Raw genomic sequence first — 19,510 nt, forward strand, 5'->3', positions numbered from 1 at the left:
ATTGCATGTGTCAGTCTGCGCAAGTTTATAGCTGTACTGCTTCCAGGGATGAACCCACATTGGTCATCATGCACCAATCCACCAACTATTGCCTGCAGTCTGCCCATCAGGACTTTACATACTATTTTTGTATCTGTGTTGCTCATGATCAGCAGATGGTAGACGGAGGGGTTCAAGGCATCACCGCCTGGCTTCCTCATTTTGTATATGAACCCTCCTGCATAGGAGGAGATAGTAGTCCATTTTCCATGGTCTTACCAGTAACAGGCAAGAGCCATTTAGAGAGTAAACCTGTATATATCTGATAGAGACATCTAGCCGCAGATTCCTTAACTTAGAGTATCTCCCCAGCCGTCAGACCGGATCTGGAAAATCTTTTCCCCAGCAAAACCTCTGCACGCTTGGAGGCGGCGGCGCCCGGCTCTGTCCTGACGTCGTCCACGGAAGTGATGTCAATGGGGCCATATAAGCCCCTCCCAGCGTGCTAACGTCAGTTTTCTCCTTTTCTGCGTCCTAACGTGGATCCAGGAAAGAGATACCTCGGGCCTGTTTTTGTTATCTTCAGGCCTTTTCAACACCTTTTTGCGTCACGGAACAGTGTGTTAGATGCCATTTGTGGGCTTCAAGCCGTGCCGGTCCTGCTCTCGACAGACCCCCACAAAATCTGTATGTGGTGCTTGGGCGAGCACCATGGCTCCGTGGAGTGCGACGCTTGTTGCCAGCTGTGGCCGAAATCCCTGCGGGAACACCGCATGAAGCTGCTGTCTGCCCATATGTCCCGAACGAACCCTTCGCGACACAGGTCTCCTTCTCCAGCGGAGACGTCCACGCGGCGCCAGTCCTCACAGGAGGACGATCCTGTTCGGGGCAGGTCCCCGGACCATCGCCGTCATTCGCCTACCACAGGTAAGCACAAACAGAAGTCGTGAAAGTCGTCGGCTTCGCGGCGACATCACTTTGGGGCCTGCGGCTCCCGGTCTTTGTCGGACTCGGGCCCCCAGGAGTCAGATCCGGCATATCCCCTGTTTCCGGGTGCTGGGGTGACTCGACCTCAGATGGAGGACTACTACAGGGCCCTGCAGTCCTTTCTTGCTATGCCCCTCCTCCCTGGTGCGCCTTTGGGCCCCACTGGGGGGTAGGTCAAGACACCGCCTGCGGGTTTACCCTCGGCTCTGACCGAGTGCCCCGACTCCAACTCCGGAGTCTCCGCAACATCGGGACGCGGCCCGGGGGGGCATCCCACGACATCTAGCCTTTCCACAGCACTGTCGCACAGCCTTCCGAGGCTCCCTGCGGCGTCCCTGGAGGTGGCTGCGGCGCGGTGCATGACACCGCTTCGGCACACTCTCTCCCCACAGGTTTCCACCTCGGGGGATGTTGAGTCGACGCCGGTCTGACTCCGGCCGTTCGAGGCCTTTTCGGAGGTCGCTGACGCCGGCTCGACTAGAACGGTCGAGGCCTTTTCGGAGGTTACCGGCTCGACTCGGACAGTTGAGGCCTTTTCAGAGGTCGCAGATGCTTGCTCCACTCAGCCAGTTGAGGCCTTTTCGGAGGTCGCCGACATCGGCTCGACATCGCATCAAAGCCGTTAGACGCCGGTACTATCTCCGGCTTTATTGGTGGAGGATGTGGTCCCAGTGGATTCCCCACTCCCTGAGTCCTTTCAAAGCTCTCCGGAGCGGGCGCCAGTGGGGCATTGGCCTACTCATCTTTTTGCTGAGCCTCAGTTGGGTGGCCGGCTTAGCTTGCATCCGTCACCTACTGATGACTTGCTGTCACAGCCTCGCGGGGCCACGGAGGCTAGTGGGACGTTTGTCAGGGCTGTTTGCAGGGCTGCAGACATTTTGAGGATGCAGCCGCCCTCAGTCTCTAGTCCTTCGGAGCCTTTGCTGGATCTTCTCCACCAGGGCGCAGGGGATATGGAGCCATTGTTGCTATTTGCGGAGTCATTATTTGACATCCTTCTCGGGACGTGGGCGAGGCCCTCTTCGTGGGACCCCTTGGATCGTCTGATTCCCGATGACCCCACCTGTTTGACCCTCCATCCTGGGCCTGGAGGGCTTGTTATTCAGGCAGCTCTCTCTACTGCTCCTGTTCCGTTGCATCCTCCCATTCGGGAGTCTCAGTGGTTAGTCATGTGGCAGCGATGTGTTTGCATCCGCAAGCTCGGGACTCTGGTCCCTAAACACGTTGTGTGTTTGCTCGGGCTACATTTGCCCTTTGGCACTCTGTCGAGCAGCTCCTCCCTTACTTGTCGGAGAGCTCTCGTGCCGATCTGGCCCACCTGATCCGTGATGGCCATGATATGGTGCAATTTTCGATTGTCTGCCATGGACACCACTAACTCCGTGGGTCGGGCTATGGCCAGGTCGGTTGTCATGCGCCGCCATGCGTGGTTGCCCGATCGCATTTTCTCAGAGCATGTTCAGGAGCGGCTTGGAGATCTACCATCTGATGGGGTCACTCTTTTTTTACACCCATGCTGATTCGGCGGTCAGGCGCCTCCTGTCTGTTTGATTGTCTTCCCAGGTTTTAATCCTCGTGGGGGATTTTTGGGTTTGTGATTGTGCTGTCACTTTCTTTTCTGTTACCCGTTACGGGTTACAAATGTGCTGGGTTGTGTGGCTGTTCAGCCTTGTTATTTCCATATTCTGTTACAGCTGGTTAAGCTGTTTTTACCTTTCTTTTGAGCCTCTGCCTACGAGCTTATCTCAAGAGGGACCCTTCATTTGTAGGGTTGTGCCTCACCCTATGTGGGGTATTTGTTGGATGTCATATTGCTACTCTTCCTTACCCAGGATGTTTTGCCACACGTTGACTTTTCCTACCGTTGTAGGATGTCTCCTCTGGTGAGATCCATGGGGTTGGTTCTCTCCGGGGTTACAATTGATTGTCTATGCTTGATCCGAAGTACATCCTTCTTTCTCTGGCAGTCGGTTGGGTTGGGTTCTCTTTGGTGCTACAGTCCTTCAATCTCTGGAGGGTGTGTGTAGTGAACTTTCTAGTGGTCGTTCACTTCTAGTCACTTGTCTTGCAATATGTTGCTTCAATATTGTAGTTCTTTTTCTAAGTTAAGCAATCTGCGGCTAGACTGTGTCTGTACCAGATATATCTTTTCCGAAGGTAAGTAACTCTTCCGTTTGGTAGAGTTCTGATGGAAAGCCATTGCTTCCTGGTGCTTTACCCCTGGGCAACAATGCTATAGCTGTACGTATCTCCTCGAGTGTAATTACAGCCACCAGCTCATCCCACAGGATCCGGGACAGATCTGCAGCTATGAGATAGGCCACAGTGGTTGTCTCTGTGACCGTCCCCTGACATACGATAGGTGCAGGCTAAGTAATCCCAAAAGGTCTCCAGGATCATCTTCTGAGTGTGGGTAACTGTACTATCCAGGCATCAGGGCTGCAGGACCGGGGGATATCAGTTTCTCTCCTCCATATCCATGCAAGGAGCTTCCCTGGTTTGTCCTCCTTCCTATGAAGTCTTTGTTGTCAGTACTCTCCCAATGTACATTTGTCAAGCCTGTCCCGTAGCTGGGCCACTTTGTATCTAACCTCTAACGTCTCCTGGCACTCTGTGTCATCTACCCCCTCCCTCCATTGGCAGGTTATCAGTTTACCCTCTCACAGACTTCATTGATTCCCATTCATTGGCCCTGGTCAATGTCATTCCCCAAATAATCTCCATATATTGTGTAAGTGCCTCCGAAAGCTCCTCCCTGTAAATCATGTTGGTCAACATCTCCGGCACCAGCTTCCAGGACCGGGTTATCACTAGGTCCCCAATCAACCCCCACTCTAGCAGCAATGGGGAGTGGTCAGATAAGAATCTACCCCAATGTAATGTTGTCACCAAAGGGGGAAGCCAGCGATCAATATATTGTTAGCAAGTGGCAGGTATTCTTTCGTTGGGGGACTCCTTTGTGAGGCTAAGGGAGAGGCAGCAGTCCACCATGCCACAGCTATCTGAGAAACACCCAATGAAAACTGGAATACCCACAACCCCCTCCCTCCCACTCCGGGTCACTATGGCATCCCAAAAAACTGCTCACAAACTATTGAGTCCAACTCGATTGGATCAATCTCATAACCCTCCCCTCAACCTAAGGAGATAAGAATCCTTCTGCTTTAAAGGATTTTCACAAACAAGGGAAATCTCTTGGTGGCTTGCTTCATCATAAAGTTCCTTCCTGTTTCGTTATGGAACAGGGGGTGCTACAACCAGCGAGATGCATGGGAGCACTCTGTTGGAAAAGGAATAGGGTAGTGCGGGAGAGTAGTGTTTCTTTTTAAAAATACCTGCCTGGTAGGTGTTAGATTTGTGGGTCTCTAGTTGGCAGATGTAGGTTCCTTTGACCAGATAGGGGCCCTTGCGTCCAGTCAGGGTAAGGGGGTACACTCCTAAAATAACCCCTGCTCACCCCCTTGGTAGCTTGGCACGAGCAGACAGGCTTATCTCAGAGGCAGTGTGTAAAGCATTTGTGAACACATACAGTAACCCAGTGACAACACTACAGACGGACACCACACCAGTTGTATATTAAAAATAAGTATTCTTTATATAGATTTAACACTAGACCATAAACGACAAAAATCCACAATACTGTACTTGAAATTGTAGAATTAGCTTAGTTCTCTTTAGATGTAAAAATGCGACACTTTGAGTTCAAAGTTCCTTTGGATGCGTAACGCTATACAACGAAAGTGCTGCAGGAATGGTGATGCGTCGGTTTCTCACTGCGCTTCCGTGGTGATGTGATGCGACAGCTGCAGCGGCGACACCCTTCTTCAGTGGTGCAACGACAGCGGCTGCAGCGGCGACACGCTTTTCCGGTGACGCGAGACGCTTCTGCGATGCGAAGCAACAGCTGCAGCGGTGACACCCTTCTCCAGTGATGTGACGACTGCGGCAGCGACACGCTTCTTCTGTGATGCGAGACGCTTCTGCGATGCGAAGCGACAGCTGCAGCGGCGACACCCTTCTCCAGTGATGCGGCGGCGGTGACACGCTTCTTCTTCATGAGTCACGCTTCCAGCTCCTTGCGACACTCAGGCCTTCAGAAAGCCCAATACAACTGCAGGCACTCCCAAAGAACTTTTGGGGAGCTGGTGGGTGAAGTCTGTTGTCCCTGAGACTTAAGCAGGAGGCAAGGTCTTTCTCAAGCCCTTGGAGATCCTTCACAAGTTGATGAAAGTACACACAAAGTTCCTCTCTCCTCTCTTTGGCAGTTAGGCAACCACTGCAGGCCAAGCCCCAAGCAGCACTTCAGTTTAGGGATAGTCTCTCCTCCGTCTCTCTGGTTCCTCTCCTCAGCAAAGGTTTCTTCTTGTTTCCCAAAAGTGATCTAAAGTTCTGGGGTCTGGATTCCCCCTTTTTATTCACAGTTTCTCTTTGTTCTCTGAAGGCAGAGAGGCCTTTGCCTAGTCCAAACCAGTTCTGGTCCGTCCTGGAGCACTTTGTTGACAAGACTCCTTCTTTCCTTTCACAGTGCAGGCCAGGAACTTCAGACGCATTGTGGAGTGAAGGCACAGCCCTATTCAGGTCCCAGGTGCAACTCCTCCCTCCAGTCTACATGCAGATCTCTCTATTCAGCCCTGTGCTGACTCACCCTGTCTCCTGGAATCCCCCAACCCCTGTCACTCAAACTCCAGACAAGGAATACACAACCTAGCAGAGGCAGGCTTGGATGGTTAGACAAGAAAATACCTACTTGCTAAAAGTTGTATCTTCAAACACAGAATGTTAAAACCAACTGCACTAAAAGATGCATTTTATCACTCTAAGTTCAGGCAGACTAAACTCGAATTTCTACCTAGTTCCCTGAGTCAGTTAAGATTATAAGATGTAATAATCAAACTGCCCATTCTGGCCTATGGGGAACAGGTAGCCTTGCAATAGTGAAAAACGAAAATGGCTGTAATTCACTATTAGGACATGCCACACACACCAGGGCATGTCCTACCTTATCCTTACAATGCACCCTGCCCTTGGGCCTACCATAGGGGTGTCTGATATGAAGAAAAGGGAAGGTTTAGGGACTGGTAAGTAGGTGCACTTGCCCAGTCAGCATGGCAGCACCAGAGTGCACACAGGCTCTGCAATGGCAGACTTGAGACACACTTTTACAGGCTGCTTCTGTGGGTGGCACAACCAGTGCTGCAAGCCCACCAGCAGCATTTGGGTTACAAGCCCTTGGCACACTCAGTGCACTGTACTAGGGTCTGACAGGTAAATCAAATAATCCAATCATGGAGTCACTAATCCATACATACATTTTCCATAGGGAGAGCATATGCACTTTAGCACTGATCCGCAGTGGTAAAGTGCCCAGAGTCATAAAACCAACAAAAACAGGTCAAACAAAATACAGGAGGAAGGCAAAAAGTTCAGGGATGACCCTGCAAAAAGGGCCAAGTCCAACAGTAGCCCTAACATTTTAATCTTGGCGCCAACTGGTATGATTAAAAACGGGAAAAGTTATGAAGTCTCAGGGCTCTAGTTACCCCTACTTCCTCTCTGGGTCAACATGTTTCTGTCACTTATGTTCCCAAATACTCGTGGCTTTTATCAGTACCAATTATTCTACCACAATTCACACCTATTCTATAATGCTGACATAACTGGCAAATTTACCATACATACATCAAGCACACCTAAACCACCAACTTGGTGTCTGTAAATGGATATTTATTAAGGCACTTATTAAGATACCTAGAACCCCGGGACTTCTAACTTTTCCCATTTTTAATCATGCTGGCTGCTCTCTAGATTACAATGCTATGGCTACCAGGCAGGTATTGTTAAAGAGTAACCCTATCCCCAATCACGACTCTATTCCTTTTCCAAACGAGTGCTCCAATGCATCTCACAAATTGTAGCATGCCTTGTGCGGAACAGGAAGGAACTCTATGATGAAGCAGGCTACCAGGGGTACCCCTGGTGTGTGAGAGTTATTTAAGGCAAAATTATTCATTTTCCCTTAGGTCGGTGGGAGAGTTCTTGTATTGATCCAATTGAGTTCGGCTCTATAGTTTGTGTAAAGTTCTGTGTCAGAGGAGGGTTAGCCTATGCTCTACAAAACCTCTTCACTCGTCCTTAATTTGGGGATACCAAAAGGCTGCAACAACCATGTTCAACCACATGTCCTGACTGGCCAGTCCACCAGTACAGCACCCCAGTGTCTAGAACCTCTAATGAATGATGAAGAGTAGAAAACCACCCATCCTCAATATTTTCCCCACTAACAATGTAATGTGCGGATGAATATATATGTGTGTGTGTGTGTGTGTGTGTGTGTGTGTGTGTGTGTGTGTGTGTATATATATATATGAAATATATATATATGAAAGAATTAATGAGGAAACTAACACCATCAAATCACTGAAGGAAATTTTTAAAACACTAGAAAAAAAGCACAAGAGCGAGCAAGCTAAATGGTGGGAAGCGAAATCTCTGCAAGGCTACATAGAGGTCAACCGCATACCAAGGGGACTGAGAATTATGATAGCACCAAGCTACGAGGATCCCAATCCTGATCTCATGAGGGAGTGGGCGGAAAGTAACCTCGACGCCTCGCGCCGATTAGTTTTGATCCTCATCAAATATGCGGAGATCGACAGAGCCAAACTTCTAACAGAGATAGCTTCCCTTCAGGAACAAATTGAAATCATGGGCACCAAAGAGGAGAAAGACATGTTAACCAGTGAAATGAAAGCTCGGCTAAAAAAGGAGGAGACCAGGATTATGGAAAGAAAAGCATACAAGTTCCAGAGGGACAGAAATGATTATGAATTGGGACAAATATTTACCTTCTCGAAGAAATTTGACACTCTGAGGAAAGCCAACAGTACGGGTCAGATGAGGAGGGGAATTACCCGCAAAACCAATGAAGTTGATACAACGGTGTCAGATTTGAGTTCAGGGACAGGAACGGAATCTGAAACAGAGATGCGCGATGAGACCCAAGCAAGGCAAAGCAACAAACCTTCCCCGGGCAGTGAAATCGGTTTTTTAAACCGGGAGAGACTCCAATCGCTCAGGCCCCGGACCCAAAAACAGCAAGAAGAAAACACACCAACTACAAGAACAGGCACAGGCAGAGGGCGAGGAAGAGGCGGCGCCTTCTCAAACAGAAGGAGGGGCAGGGGTCAATGGAAGCCCAAGGAATAAACACCAAATCGACAGACAACACCATTATTAACCTCAGCTTTTGTTCTTTAACCATAAAAGAGGAGGAAGTTCTCAAACTAGGTCTCTCCTATGTACCACCAAGCAACATGAATTACACCAAAACTAGATGTGATATTTACAAGGCGGTGAGGAAACTAAAACTACGAAAGTTCTTTGCTCTCAACAAAAACACTGAAGGTAAAAAAAATCAGCAGTCAGGCGGTGAGCAACATGGAATCTAGTGATTTGTCACAAACAGCAGAGCTCCTAGAATTATGGGAAACAGAAGGTGCGGGATACCAATCTAACCAGAATGAAAGGAAACCAACTACGACACATTTCAAACCACCATCTACGTTTAATCCAATAATGCCACGAGATGCCATTGACATATTTCATGAAAACACGGTCAGTCAAATCAAAAAACTTTATAAAAAAATTGTAACAGGAAGGAAAAAGTTTGACCGTCAAACCATGCAATACAATAACCTAATGAAGAAATTAGGAGACAACAAAAACGTTGTGATACGTCAAAGTGACAAAGGTGGCAACGTGGTACTTTGGGAACGATCACTCTATGAAAAGGAAGCCTATGCCCAGCTCAACGACAGAGATTGTTATATGAGGTCTAATGCAAGTGAGTTAAAAATCATGATTCAAGACTATCACTTAAAACTCACTAAATGGAAAAGCAAAAAATTGATCACGGAAGCAGATTACAAGTACCTCAGAGTTGACAATCCCATTACACCTGTCATTTATTTCATCCCTAAAGTACATAAGGATATCAGCAAACCTCCAGGCAGACCAATAATTTCAGCTAGGGGGGGACTACTGGAGAAGACATCAGTTTATATTGACTATTTCCTTCAGCCCTTTGTCAAACAACTACCCTCTTATATTCAGGACACAGGGGATTTTTTGTACAAGATACAGCAAATCAAATGGGAAGAAGGCTACTGGATGCTAGCACTGGATGTTACAGCTCTTTATACGAGCATTATCCATGAGACTGGTCTTACAGCAATTTTGCATTTCCTGCAACAGAGAGGTGACCAGGAAAAGGACCATAATACCATGTTATTGCAGATGTTACAGTACTGTTTAACCAACAATGTGTTTATGTTCAACAACCTTCTCTACCGTCAATTACAGGGTGTGGCCATGGGGGCCAGTTTTTCACCAAGCTATGCCTGTTTGGTCATGGGGGCTTGGGAGGAACTGGTCCTCATGACCCAATTCAATGAGGTAATGAACATTAATGTGGTAGCTTGGTATCGATTTATCGATGATTTATTCATTGTCTGGCGGGGTGACGCAGAAGTGGCTAATAAATTCATTGATGACATCAGCAGTAATGATTATAATCTAAGCTTTACAGCTACTATGAGTCAGTCGTCAGTCACGTTCCTAGACACAGAAGTATATGTCTATAAAGGGAAATTGGAAACCAAACTCTTCCGCAAAAAAACAGCAGGTAACACATTATTACATGCCAAGAGTTCACATCCGGCCCATCTGATAGCTAGCATCCCCTACGGGGAAATGCTACGCATCAGAAGAGTTTGCAGTAATCCAGCGGATTTAACTATGGCTCAACTATCCAGTAGCTTGAGATTCCAAGAGAGAGGTTACTCTAAAAAAATCATTGACAGTGCCATCAGCAAATCTATGCAGCACACTAGGGAGGAATTATTAAGCTCCTATGCGATCAATCAAGGTAGCCAGATTTCAATCTCAATGCACATTCCTGATGATGAAAAACATAACACATTCAGGGTTATCACAGGATATAGTAAGCAACATAGGGACATCTACAAGATTATCAACAGTAATTGGCCCATAGTGCTCAATGACCCAGTCATTGGTGCGTCTCTACCTACACGGGCATCACTTACATTTAGCAGAGCTCCCTCAATGAGTGATTTACTGGTTGACACAAATCCAGAAATCATTGAGAAAACTTCATGGCTACAGTCTAATTCAGGGTTTTACAAATGCAAAACATGTAAGTCCTGTCTCCAAGGTGTTAACACCAAAAACTATCATGATGGATTCAGTGACAGGGATCACCTGATCACCAAACTACTTACATGTAAAACAGAATTCGCAGTTTATATCCTAACTTGCCCATGTCCATTAAGGTATGTAGGAAGCACCAAGCTACCAGTACATAAACGCATCCTCCAACACCTGAGGGCAATCAATAATCAAGATAATACATACCCAGTGGCAAGACACTTTAGGGAGTCCCACAATTGTGATAGTCGCCAACTCAGTTTTTATGTCATTGATGCAATTAATGCAAGCAGACGGGGTGGCAACAGGGAGGCTAAACTGCGTAGATTAGAAACCCAATACATATTACGCCTCGATACTAAACATCCTAAGGGGCTTAACACGACCGAGGACCTTTACACTTGCTTACCGTGATTTTGTGTTGTGATGGCTCATGATGATCTTTTTAATATTTAATATTTAATATTATTGCAGATTTTATGTCATTACCAGCTGTGACCTAATATTATTATTTTTTGACGTTCCACAGTGTACACTGATACGCCATTTGATCATTTTATCATTGAGATTTTTTAAGATTTATGATCATGATTTTCCTTGTGCTTTTAGCCTTATATTTAGTGGCTCTTATCCTACTATTTATAGACACACAGATTCGTTGGATGAGACACACCTTGTTTGGTCACTTTTTTAATTTTTTCACCACTTGTGCACACACATATTTCTCTTTTTTTATTCTATTTATGATATCAGTTTAGCCCTGATGCATACTAAGTGAGACCGTCTGATACATGTGTAGTTGATACGAATGCATTTATATACACAAGGTCCTTCCCTATTGTTATAGAGACAAGATAGCCCCAACTTACACTTAATTGGAAGTTTTTATTTCGGACAAATGATACAATTGGCATTCATGTCAATATTAAGATCATACAACAATATCTTATTATATTGTCTACATTGTCTGCTTACAGTTGGGACTAGAGGCATATAACTTACAGGCATTTAAGCCATAATTGTTGAATATGCCTTTACCAACACGGGGGATGTTCAAGCAAAGAATTTTAATAGATTGTATATGTTTTAATTTTTAAAACCTATATATCTATTTATTGTCTTGTATATTTATTATCATGTAATATTGCGACAATTTGCACATTCTTATAATCTATTCTCTTTTTATGGGGATTAAGCCATTTGCGTTATTTTGCACATGAACATGTAAATGAAACAGTGTTTTCTTTATTTCTATGAAAGACGCAAGTCACCTGGTATCAACTGATGCACTTTGAACCCTGAATACTGGCTATTTATTGGTCTTTGTATTGTACTGACGTTGTCATGTGATCAAGGCTCCACGGAGCTGAAACGTTATGACGACAGCCTCACGATCTAATTAAATCAAGCACTTACCAAAGGTCCGTGTCAACGAGTGTTTTTTGGAATTCTGGATGTCGACTACGTCTTCCATGCACCAGCAATTTTCTGATATATTACCTACTGGCGGTCGCCAGTAGGTAGTTATAGTTAGGACCCCTTTTCCATAGGAAATCCGCAACATTCTATTTTGAATAACTTTGGCGCCGGTCGATGAATCCTCGCGAATTTCTCAAAATAGGTGGGGCGCTACGCTCCGCTCCTACCCTGAAAGTCTCGGGGGGATTCGTCAAGCGGGGGCTGAGATAAAAGGGGGGTCCCAAAACGCGTTTTTCCCATGCATTTTTCCATAGGACCTTTAGAACGAGCTACAGCCCGAACGGCTGAACAGAATTACTAGAAATTTGGCAGAGAGGTAGCCATAAGGTCAAGGAAGTGCCTTTTGCAGGTCTGGTGTAAATCTGTTCAGTATTTCCTGAGTAAATAGCATTTAAAAGCATATATATATGTGGGCGGAGCCTAACCACACATCTCATCCTGAGATCTGATTGGCTGTCAGCACTTCATCCAAGAAGTGTTGGCAGCCATCTTGGGACAAATATACATGATAGCACCTCATTTAAAAGCATTGCAGTTAATAGAAGGTTTTAAGACTTTAGTTACATTATAAATCATTTGTTGATGGTACCATACTCATTTTAGGAATTGTGGTATGTTCTAAGGTGATTTCACCATGTGAAAAAGCCTTCTTCTGGGATATCATGATTGAGAGAAAAATATTTTCTCATGCTTTTACCACAGAGGTTTGGAAGGTGATCTATAGGCTAAACTGAGAGCTTATTTTCTGTAAATTCACATTATCTTTCTCAGTCATGTGAGAATGAAGTCTGATATTCTCAGTAAAACATGTACATCCAACAAGGGCAGAGACTGTCAGTTGATTCCTTTGTGTTCTACTGCAGCTTCCCAGAGTGTTCCAAAGAACTACTAGAGCGCTAACAGTCCTACTTATGATAAACGTATGGCACACCTGAAGCCATCTTGCTTGGATTAAAGTGGTAACTCTTAAAACATTTAATTTAAAAAGGAACAAAATGAGGGGGTTCATTTTTCCATAAAAAGTATGATTAGAAAGAAAAATTAGGGCACATTTTGAGTGACTTCTCAAATCCTCTTCTATTTCATTAAAAAATTCTGACATGCAGACTGAAACATGCACTTTCAATACCAGCAGCAGTTTTCCCTGGTGAGCAGTAGCTTTACTACAGTGATCTAATGAGCAAAAAGAGTGCTAACATTCTGAATTTATGGCAAATGTGTGACACATCTGAATGCCTTCTTGATGGAATCAAAGTAAAAAACTGAAAGTATTTCCTACTGAGGAGACTGCAGTAAATGAGGAAATTAGGAAACTTCATAACAAATAAGTCTCCCAAGATGGCCACCAGAGACAAAAGAGCCCAAATGTAGCCCAAATATCACCCAGATGTAGCCCAAGTATAGCCCAATGACAGAATGTCCCAGAATGTTCTTAAAAACAACTAGAGCGCTTACTGTCTTCATTATGACAAAAGTATGGCACACCTGAAGCCATCTTGATTGGAATAAACTGGTAACACTTAAAACATTTAATTTAAAAAGGAACACAATGAGGAGGTTCATTTTGCCATAGAAATTATGATTAATACTGAAGAAAGAAAATGAGGGCACATTTTGAGTGACTTCTCAAATCCTCTTCTATTTCATTAAAAAATTCTGACATGCAGACTGAAACATGCACTTTTAATACCAGGAGCAGACTTCCATGGTGGAGTAGTTTTACTACAGTGATCTAATGAGCAACTAGAGTGCTAACATTCAGAATTTATGGCAAATGTGTGACATATCTGAATACCTTCATGATGGAATCAAAGTAAAAAACTGAAAGCATTTCCTACTGAGGAGACTGCAGTACATGAGGAAATTAGGAAACTTCATAACAAATAAATCTCCCAAGATGGCCACCGGAGACAAAAGAGCCCAAATGTAGCCCAAAATCAACCAGATGTAGCCCAAATATAGCCCAATGACAGAAGTGTGCAAAACACTTATTATTTTGTGTTTTTGCAGTGTTATATAGTGCAGACTTGTCAGGTATTGGAGTGCTTTACATGAGCATTGGTTACATCACACAAGAACAAATTCATTTTGGTTGTAGACATGGGGAGACTAAGTGATTTGACCAGAATCACAGAATGTCGAGCTGAAGCAGAAACTTCAACCTGGTTCCCCAGTTGCAAAGTCTGCAGTTCTGGAAGTAACACCACATCCTCTCCCCTAAGTGCAACATTTAATCAAGTGGTCAACTGGATAAAAAAACATAAAGATAACAAATAATTTAAAAGTGCTTTGTCGCTATTTGAAAACTCAGAAAATATGTCCTTATTTTAGTCTTTTAGAGCACTAACCATAATTTTGATGCCAATAAGACCCTCTCATATATGTAATTTCTAAAGGAAATGCTCTAGGTATTACAGTTTTGATTACATCAAGATGATGTCAGGCGTTCCACACTTTTGTAATAAATATAGAATGTTAGCAATCTAGTTGTTCATTAGGATACTGTTGAGAGGCAGAGGCCAGGGGCACGGACTCTGAAAATTGAAGGCAGGTAGGAGGGTGCAAAGGCAACAATTTAAACCACACTGAGCAGGCAGGAAGGGCCGTGGAAGCACAACAGACTATGGAGGGCAGTGGAAAGGGGGGCAGGGGCAACAAACCAACAATACAGGACTTGCAAGAGAGGCTGTTGGAGGGAAGATCTATTACGGGTCAAGGAAGCTAGGGGCGGTCCCCAGATCCCCGGGAGCCACCACAGAACTGAGCAGGAGAGTGAGTCAGGGACAAAAGGGGCACCTTAATTTGAGCCGGGGTGCCTAGGAACGCTTGCTCCAAAAATGAAGAAAACAGACATATGAGACATGGAATTGGAGGCAGAATACGATGGCAGTTTAATGAGAAGATGCAACTTCAAAGAAACCGCAGAATAGAGACATAAAGTACAAAAAACAGAATCCAGATAATCATACAGCTGTCATAATATTCTCTGTATCTCAATTAATGTACTGACAGAGAGAGAGAGAAAACACATCTATAAATGCATCATGAGAAACAAGTTACACCAAGGAAAATGTTACCTAGGAACACTCACGTTTACTCTTAGAGCAAGCATTCCTGCAATTACAATACAAAATCTTTTAAATGCAAAAGTAAAGAGAACAATGGTTAAACATAACATGACATTTCATATAGGTAAAATAGAATAAGATACTTCAAGCAAAGCAGAGCAAGACATTTTAAGCAAAGGAAGACAAGAGCTCCCAGCTCTTGGGGAAAACCTGCACTGCCTGTTAACCTACATACAGACGGCGAGGTAGTCCGTCGATATCTGTGGGTGCTCCCTTTTTATATCATTTTGTGGGCTCCTTTGCACGCTACATCTACCTACGTATGCTACCCAAAAGCTTCGACTGCAGATTTTACCAGACATTTCGTCATTTACCCACTTAATGCTGACAATGGACTGGGTGAAAAGGTCAGTCTCTCAGGCCAATCGCTTATCGTAAGTTCCATAGAGCAAGCAGAAAATAATGGGTATTGTACGGGAATTCAATATATTCATGTATAAAATCTCCTCAGTTCTCCTAACTTGACGCTCTGCGGTTGCCACTTCCTTAAAAGCGGGAAACCTGCCCAGGACGCAAGTACCAGTCCAGGATGCAGCCTACTGTATGTCGACAGCTTCAGGGGGATGTTGAACTTTGATACCGAGCACGGAGCACTCGGGTAGGGTGGGGGCTACTAGTTTGGATCAGAAGGCCTCGCAGACCTGCCTTCAGACTGCTATACACTAAAATTGCAGAGCTATGGTCAATTTAACAAAGAGGCCTACATATTGAACAGAAGGGCCTACACAGGGGTTTTATGCTGGCTGAGTGGTAAGGATGTCTCAGGATAATTATATAGCAATACAGGACCCGCTGGTCAATTTAATACGGCCTACAAATGCAGCTGGCAGGGCAAGGACAAGGGTCTCATACTTCAGGTGTGGACAGAACGGGCCAGGGGCCCCCTGTGATACAAAATCTACCCTCCTTCAAGGCTGTGGCAATGTAATAGACCATTGTGGGCAGAAGGAAGAGGCAATGGTAGTACAACCATACATGCCAACAGACCCGATTCAGCCAGGAAACGTCCAATGTTTTTAAGCTCAAATGGGCTTTATTTGATCTGTCTCCTGTCTACAATATCCTCTTTTTCAATGTAACTCAAAGGGGAAAATCAATACCCCAGTTTTTTTTCAAAATCTCCCTCTTACCAAGTTCAAAATGTTCGCAAGTATGGTACATTGGATCATGGAAGGAAATGGGATAGGGACATGGACTTGGATAACAGAGGACAGGAGGGACATGGAGAGGTGCACCAAACTGACCCTGCAGGGCAGGCATCAGGGTTTGCAGCAGCACAATACACCACACAGGGCATGCAGGACGGGAGTGCAGCACAACAATCCATAGAAAGCAAGAGGGAGGGGACAGGACCATGCACATGGACAACAGAGAACAGAGGGGCAAGAGGCAATGGTAGCTAGCTGACCATAATGGACAGACAGGAGAGAAAGCTGCAGCATAACAGACCATAAAGGGCAGGAGGGACGGATCAGGGGCATTACAATGGAACAGACAAGCCAGGAGGGAGGGAGTAGGGCTGGGGGCAAGGGGGCAGGGCAGGAGCAGCAAGATAGCCATGGAGGTCAGGCAGTGGGCACTAGAAGCAAGACACACCATGTAGAGCAACAGTGAGACTGTGATGGCATACACACAGACCATGGAGGGAAGGTGGGAGGGGGTCAGGGGCAGCTAACTGACCACACAGGTAAGGTGGGAGGGGCCATGGCAGCACAGAAGACAAAGCATGGCAAGTGGGAGGGTTAGTGGCAGCACAATGGCTATGATGGGCAAGAAGGAGGGTGGAGGGGCATGCACAAAGGACAATGGAGGATAGAAGGGAGGGTCAGGACCTGTGCACAGACAAGAAATTTCAGGGGAAGGGACCTCACAACAGACCACACGGGGCAGGCAGGAGGAGCAGTTGCAGCACAACAGACCAGGGGGGGCAGAAGGGTGTGGCAGTACAATGGACCATGTAGGACAGGAGGAAGAGGATAGGGGCATGGCATGTGGACAGGCAGGGTGGAGGTGGCAGGGACAGGTTACAGTCATCTGACAATTCTAGGCAGGTGGGAGGGGAGTGGCAGCTCAACAGAACACTCAGAGTAGATAGGAGTGGCAGGTCCATGGGACATGGTGGGCAAAAAGGATGGAGCAGGGGCATGCACAAAGACATCGGAGGGCAGGGGGAAGGAGAATAGGGGCAGCAAGCTAAGCACAGAGTTTAAGCAGGAGGTCAATGATGGGGCATAGAATTGGGCAATGGAGGGCAGGAGGACTGGACTGGTACATCATACTAAATTGAGGGCAGTGGCAGCACATCAGACCATGCATGGCAGGAGGGAGGAGGCTAGTCCATGGATTCACACAACAGAGGATAGGGAGGAAGGGGATGGGGCAGCAAGCTAACTGTTCAGAGAAGGCGGGTATTAGGAACTTTATTGTTTTTAAAACATTGTGTCTGTGCGAACTACTTAAAATATGAACAAGTATGCAGCATAATCTCACTTTTATTCAGGAAGAAGAGGACGTTTGTGACTGTGACTCCGGGCTCACTTGGCAGAAACACCCCCTGACCCTCCACCCCCTATCGCAAAATGTAATGCCCGTGAAAAGGGTAGGTGAACACAGTGTTATATAGAACATAGTCCTGAGAGCACGATTGAAAATGAAAACTAGATATAGTGTATGGTATAAACTATGCACCAAAAAGTGTGATATAAGATGAACCGGGCGTGAAATATAATTTGCAATACATTGTGCGCAATGACAGATTCATTGGAGAACGCGAGATAGCACAGGCACTAGCGCGTGCTATGCGATATGCGCCTTGGAGTGTAATATGCACAGGGCAGTGTTGTGTAACCTAACTAGTCTCTAAAGTTGTAATATAAAATATGTGCTGGGGAGTGTAACGTTGCATATGCACTGTGACAAATATATGGATCCCAGATTGTAATATGTATGGCATAGCACTGTGCGTTATAACATAGGCATCGAGAAAGGCACGTTAGATGGGGCAATATAACCCGTGCGAAGACAAGTGTGGCATGACATATTCACGGGGTGGTGTTACAGTGCACATGGGCTAGAGAGTGTCATAGCATATGCACTAGCTAGTGGAATACAACACAGAGGTGTGTGGCACTCGGCAGGCAATGGTGGGTGTAACACAGCATTGGGCTCTGTCAGGAGCACGCTGTGACTCTCAAGTGATGTTCGTCCCCTTTCCAGAGAGTAAAATAAAAAGTATTACACATCCGGCAGTGGATGTGTGTTTTATTAACCGTGAGGGGGGTTTCTTGCATAGTTTTGGTCGAATTTTTGTCGAATCCCCTTTGAATGGCTTGGTGTGCATGTGTATTAAATGTGCCCGTCAATAGCTACCCATGTTTGTATAAATAAACGACAAGGGTGTCTACCAGGATTAGGCACGGTAGGGCATCAGACATGTCAGAGCTTCACTAGTGGTGTAAATACATTCCACGTGGATTCATTGCATGCATAGTCGCCTTTTAATGAATATCACGCAAATCGTCATGGTGATAGGTACGTACGGTTTGTCCAGCATGTCCTAGGTGTGTCTATAAATATATATTTTTTAAAAATAATAAAAAACAGTGGCCGGCCCTGGGGATTGGGGTCAAAAAAATATAATTAGGAGACTGGCCCTGGGGGATGGGGTCATCAGGGCCAATAAATTAGAATAAGAAGGGGAACCAAACAGCCCCCCTTCTTAAAAAACTAAAATAAATAAAAGACTGGCATCGTGCCGGAGGCCATGCCCCCTCCGTGCAGCACTCTGCAAACGCGCCCCCAACAGGCATCTCCAGTATGCGCCAGGGAGCTGCGCTGCAGCCAGGTGTTCTGAGGCCAAGCCCCTTTTTACACCTCTCTGCAACGCAGCTCTGTGGCGCTTACTGGAGGTACCTAGTGGTCTAGTTTGACCCTAGGGACCCTTAGGATTCAGGGGGACTCTCAACTTAGAACAGCCACAGGGCGCGTTTACACAGTGGTGAAGGGAGGGGACGGGGCCTGAGGTGACGTGTGCAAACACGCACTATGGCATGTTTTAAATTGGGGATATAATTTCCCTTCAATACTGAGGGCCCCTGGGGGCTAACTAGCCCACCAAGTGCTTCCAGTAAGCGCCACTGAGCTGCATTGCAGAGAGGTGGTCCAGGCCGTGCCACTTTTTACACCTCTCTGCAACGCAGCTCTGTGGCACTTACTGGAGGTACCTAGTGGGCTAGTTGGACCCTAGGGACCCTCAGGATTCAAATGAACTTAATCTCCCAACTAAAAATGGACACAGGGCGTGTTTACACAGTGGTGAAGGGAGGGGACGGGGCCTGAGTTAATGTGTGCAAAAACGCCCTGTGGCCTGTTTTAAGAGGTAGTTTTAATCCCCATGCCCTATTATACACTAGGGGCTTACAGAGGAGGTCATGCTAATCACAGGGGGACCCCAACGCATAATGTTCCCTAGTGTATGTAGGTGTTTTCACTGTATTCTAAGTGTCTTTTAACATAGCACTGGCTCTAGGACTGGTTAGTCAGACTCAGTTACCACCAGTATCCGTCTGAAAAAGTTGAGGGTACAGGATGATTTTGCAACAAGGCTTCTTTCTGCTCTTCTTTTTGTTCTTTCTGCACGTTATCCTTCTTCCTGCACTTATCTTCGTATTTGAGGACTTCTGTTGCTTCTTTCTGCACTTCTTTTGTTTCTT

This window comes from Triturus cristatus, chromosome 8, assembly GCF_964204655.1.
Source record: "Triturus cristatus chromosome 8, aTriCri1.1, whole genome shotgun sequence".
NCBI classification, from domain to species: Eukaryota; Metazoa; Chordata; class Amphibia; order Caudata; family Salamandridae; genus Triturus; species Triturus cristatus.